Below are 6,087 nucleotides of genomic sequence, written 5' to 3' on the forward strand. Positions count from 1 at the left end.
TGCAGGCAGAAGAGAGAAATCCCAGCATAAAGGGCGTGTCATCGAAATCGCCACTCTAAATCCTGCGCTGGGTCAGGTCGGCTCAGAGCCGCCGACGCTTTCTTTCCCCACAGTCCCGCCCACTCCCGTCCCGGGACCGTCCACATCCCAATCAGTCCTTTAAATCAGCTCGCGGCTCCCCACTTCACCGCCCGGCTTGAACTCCGGGCTGCTTAAAGTCCTGGCGCCAGGAGCCGCGGGCGCGGGACGTGCCCACTGCGCGTGCGCGCTCCGGCCCCGCATCCCCAGGCCCCTTCCCCCCCGCGGCCGGGACTTGGTAGGGCCGGGCGGTTGGCGTCTTCTGTGTCTTCCAACCAGGGGCGGGCTTTTCAAATCTTCTCCTCGGAGGAGCTGCAGCACCCTGGGCTGTTTGCGCTAGTAATGGAGGGGCAGACTCTGAGGGGTCCGGAGCTCGGCCTGGCGGGGCTTCCCGCCCAGCAGGTGAGTAAGGAGGTGTTCCGGCCGCGGGCGGAGAGGGGGACCCGGGCTACAAGCCCTCACGTCTGTCTTTGTCTCGTCGTCGGAAAAACCCCACCCCCCGCTCCCCGCCGCCGGGTCTGCTATTCAGCTGTGGCCAGAAACACAAAGAGAGCCTCGGAGACTGCACTCTTGGGGCTCTAAAGGAGCTTGGAAATCTGCGCACACACTCCACCACCCCCGATTTCTTACGGAAGAAACTGAGGCCCGGAATGGGGAAGGGATGGCTGGAGTCTCGCGGCGCCTCTGGACGCACCTGCTAACAGCGCTCCCGAAGGATTGGACGCTTGGTCTTTTTACAGGTGTGGGTGTCGCACGGGAAGTGGGAGCCGCAGGATTTCCAGGAAGCCCACCTCAGGCTAACGTTTGCCTGTTACTGGATTTAATGGAAAGCTCAATTATTGGAGCAATATTTGCCATGCAAACTACGGGGCGGGGTGGAGAAACAAACAGCCTGTGAATTTAAAGAGAAGGAATCAAACCACAAACTCTGAACTTAAAAAGTTGAAAGTTTGATAGTGGATTCTTTCACAAATAGAAAGGAGAGGGGAGAACATTTTGAATTAGAAGTTTTACGTTTGCTTTTTAGCCATTAAAAGGTGTGTTAGATACCTTTTTACTTAACATAGACCAACTTTGTTTCTTGACAAAGTCATTTATTAAAATGCTATATTATTATTGTACTTTCCACTCCTAATCGTAACTTTAGAGTCTTAAAAGAAAACTCTGATGCCTTTAAGCGGAATCTTCACTTCCATTTTAATCACCACGTTCTCGTACTTGTGTCTGAAGTAGATTAAACCATATGAAATTGCAAATATTCTACCAATTCTGAGTTAGTAATCCAGCAACTTCATATTGTTTAACCTAATATCTTTGTTTAGAAACCTGGAATTTCCACAGTAGATAGAAAATTGTTAGGAAGTCTTCAGTAATACTGGGGAAAACCAAAACAAAACTTTAAAAATCATTATGAAAAAAAAAAAAAAAAATCCAGTGCATTTATCAGACATTTATGCTGTTTATGCTAACATTTTCAAAAATTTCGAAGATTTTGATGTACTTTTCTGTCCTTTCCTGTTAACGAACTTTGGCTGCCCTGATTGTTAACAAAATCTTGATTTCTAGTAAATTGGTGATCTATTGAGGATCTTAGATGTATCAAATGTTGGTATAGTTGTTGAGTGTAGTTATTGAGCTAAATGTATCAGTAATATCCAGGGATGGAACAAAAGAAACAATAGAATAAATTCATTAAAGAAGTTTAGTTGCATGGAACAAAAATAAAGGTTTAAATATTAAGTGTACATAAAAACCTGTTGTCTTCTGCAACCCTATAGGGCAGAGTAGAACTGCCCCATAGGGTTTCCAAGGAGGGCTGGTGGATTTGAACTGGCTACCTTTTGGTTAGCAGTCCAGCACTTAACCACTGCACCACCGAGGCTCTAAGTGTACATAAAGGCTGGATAATTTACATGTGGGAAGGTACAATACTTAGTGATTTCTTGGGCAGGATGAAATCTAAATAATTGAGATGTTTGGATCTTGGAGTAAACTTGCAAAATAATAATAGGTCTCAACCTATCAGGAATATTGGGGGTCGATAAGAGAATTTTATACTTGGTTAACACAGAATTGCTGTTTGTATTTCCCTTGATATTAATAAAACTGCTATCTAACTGGGATAGGGCTAGACATTTTGAGGTCCTCAAACCTTAAGGAGCCCTGGTGCCACAAAGGTTTAGCGCTAGGCTGCTAACCAGAATGTTGGGAGTTGAACCTGCCCACCAGCTCCACAGGAGAAAGACCTGGTGATTTGCTTCTGTAGAGATTACAACCTAGAAAACCCTATGGGGCAGTTCTACTCTGTCACATGGAGTTGCTATGAGTTGGAATTGACTCCATGGCACCTAACAACAACTCAAACCCTGATCTGTGATTCCTAATAGCATAGAAGAGTGGCTTTGGAGTTAGATGAAGGTGAAATCCCACTTGTGGTGTGACCTTAAGTAAGTTACCTGTCCTTTCTAAGTCTCTTTTTCCACAGCTGTAAAATGGATATAATGCCTATCCCAGAAGGTTGTTGGGATTTGAGAACCTCTCTAAATCACTTAGCATAGCACCTAGTGCTCAGGACATGCTTGAGAGGTGATTATTCTTATTATCCTTTGTCGCATTCATCTGAGAAGTTAGAGCAGTCTCCTTCCTTTTTTTTTTTTTTTAACAAATGTTTAAGCATTTGAAATCTCAATAAAAATAAAATTTCAGAAGTGATACTATCTCTGCAGAAAAGTCAATGTATACAGAAGGAAATGAATTTAAGAATTCCCTCTCCAATTTCATTCCCCAGAATGATAATTATTAACAATTTCCAGACATTTTTCTGTCATAAACACATCTTAAAATTCTTTTTTTTTTTTTAAGAAAAGTGAGATTATACTGTATATCCTTTTCTGCAATGTTTTTCTTTATCTTGGTCTCTTAGCCAGTCTGGTTTAACTACATCCATCAAGTGGATGATAGTTTCCATCTGGATTACTGTAGTTGTTTTATCAGCAACCTAACTTCAATTTTCTTTTTGTCAGTTCTTAATACCAACACTAAGGCCATTTTCTTTACACTTCCTTTGTACCATTCTAGCTCTTAAAATCTAGTAGGTTTCTGTCTTCTATATATTCTAGATTTTTACTTTCAAACTACCGCCCTATTTCATTCTAGCCTAGCCCTATTATTTTTTTAATAGACTATTTTTTAGAGCAGTTTTAGGTTTACAGAAAAATTTCACAGAAAGTAGAGAATTCCTATATACTTCCTCTGTGCGCCACACCGTTTCCTTTATTATTAACATCTTGCATTAGTGCACTCCATTTGTTAGAGTTGATAACCTAATACTGACATTTTTTTTGTTAATTTCCGTTCATTGTTTACGTTGTTTCACTCTGTTGTGCAGTTCTTTGTGTTTTGACAAATTCCTAATGGTATATATGTACCATTGCAGTATAATGAAGAATAGTTTCATTGCCATAAAATGCCCTTTGTTCCACCTATTTGTCCTTCCCTCCTGCTCATGAACCCCTAATCTTTTTAATGTCTTTATAGTTTTCCCATTTCCAGAATGTCATATACACCTCCTCGCTTATTGACTATCTCTTTATCTGACATTTCATATTTACAACAGTAGTAAAAAGTTTGCTATCTGACTAATTTGCACATTAACAACATACATCTGGCAGTAGTGAACACCTAGGTGCAAGGTGAGAGTAACCGTGGCTGTGATGATTAAGATTATGTATCAACATGGTTGGCCATGCTTTGCAGTCGTTTGGCAGTTAAGTGATGATGTAGTCATCCTCCATTTTATGATCTGATGTGGTCATCCTCCATTTGCACGTAATGCCAATTTCGCCTAACAACCCAGTCTTGGGAACCTAACGGTGTCGATAAGTGAGGAGGGAGTGTAGTTGGAATCATACAATATGTAGTCTTTTTAGTCTGGCTTCTTTCACTTAGAACTGTGTAATTAAGGTTTCTTCATGTCTTTTTGTGGCTTAATAGCTAATTTGTTTTTATCATTGAGTAATATTCCATTTATGGATGTACCATAGTTTGTTTATCCATTCATCTATTGAAGGACACCTTTTTTGCTTACAATTTTTGGTAATTATGAATAAAGCTTGCTATAAACATTCCTGTGTAGGTTTTCACGTGGACATAACTTTTCAATTCATTTGGGTTAAGTACCTAGGAGCGTAATTCTGGGTCTTATGGTAAGACTATGTTGAACTTTGTAAAATACTGTCAAATTGTCTTCTAAAATGCCTGTAACATTTTGCATTCCCACCAGCAATGAATGAGAGTTCCCCTGGCTCCACATCCTCACCAGTATTCAGTGTTGTCAGTGTTTTGGATTTTAGCCATTCTAAAATGACTAATAGGTGTGCAGTAATATCTCACTGTTGTTTTAATTTGCAATTTCCTAATGGTATATGATGTTGTGCATTTTCTCATATGCTTATTTGCCATCCAGCTGTATATCTTCTTTGGTGAGATTCTGCTCAAGTCTTTTGCCCATTTTGTAATTTGGTGGTTTTTCTTGTTGAATCTTAAGAGATCTTTGTATATTTTGAATTCAAGTCCTCTATCAGGTAGATGTTTTGCAAATATTTTTTCTCAGTTCTGTTATGTCTTTTCATTCTCTGATCAGTGTCTTTCACAAAGAAATTTCAATTTATCTATTTTTTTTTTCATAGAACATGTTTTTGGTGTTGTATCTAAAACCTCACTGCCAAACCCAAGGTCTCCTAGATTTTTTTATACGTTATCTTGTAGAGATTTTATAGTTTTGTGTCTTACATTTAGGCCTATGATCCATTTTGAGTTAATTTTTGTGTAAGGTCTGTATCTAGATTCATTTTTTTTTACATGCGTATGTATAGTCGTTCCAACACTATTTGTTGAAAAAACTATCCTTACTCTGTTGAATTGCCTTTGCTTCTTTGTCAAAGATCAGTTGACTGTATTTTTGGGGTCTATTTCTGGACTTCCTGTTCTGTTCCATTTATCTATTTGTCTATCCTTTCACCAATACCATACTGTCTTGATCACTGTAGCTTTATAGTAAGTCTTGAAGTCAGGTAGTATCAGTCCTTTGACTTTGTACTTCTTCTGTATTATGTTGGCTATTCTGGGTCTTTTGCCTTTCCGTGTAAACTTTAGAATTAGTTTGTTGATATCCACAAAATAACTTCCTGGAATTTTGATTGGAATTATGTTGAATCTGTAGAAAAAATTGGGAAGATTTGACATCTTAATAATATTGAGTCTTCCTATCCATGAACCTGGAATATTTCTCCATTTATTCAGATCTTTAATTTCTTTCATCAGCGTATTATAGCTTTCCTCATATTGATCTTGTACATATTTTATTAGATTTATATCTAAGAAGTTCTTTTTTTGGTGCTAATGCAAATGATCCTGTTTTTTGTTTTTTTTTTTAGGTTAGATATTTATTTATCCACAGAAGTTTCACTTCTGGTGGAATCATTTAACAAAGCTCAGCATTGAAATTTCAGTTAGCTACTCGCCTTACGTGTAATATGATGTTGCATTTTTAATTTCAAATTCCAATTGTTTATTACTGGTGTTTAGGAAAGCAATTGACTTTTGTATATTGACCTTGTATCCTGCAGCCTTGCTATAATCACTTATTAGTTCCAGGATTTTTTTTTGTTTGTTTATTTTTGGGAGGATTTTCTACATAGCCAATCATATATATCATCTGCAAACAAAGACATTTTTTTTTCCTTTATTTCCAATCTGTAGACCTTTAATTTCCTTTTCTTGTCATTTTGCATTAGATAGAATTTCCAGTATGATATTGAATAGGAGTGGTATCCTGGATTGAATTATGTCCCGCCAAAAATGTGTATATCAATTTGGCAGGGCCATGATTTCCAGTATTGAGTGGTTGTCCTCCATTTTGTGATTGTAATTTTACTTTATAGAGGATTAGGATGGGGTTGTAATACCCTTACTGAGGTCACATCCCTAAGCCAGTGTAAAGGGCATTTC

The sequence above is a fragment of the Trichechus manatus genome, unplaced genomic scaffold (assembly GCF_000243295.1).
Source record: "Trichechus manatus latirostris isolate Lorelei unplaced genomic scaffold, TriManLat1.0 scaffold00007, whole genome shotgun sequence".
Classification (NCBI taxonomy): domain Eukaryota; kingdom Metazoa; phylum Chordata; class Mammalia; order Sirenia; family Trichechidae; genus Trichechus; species Trichechus manatus.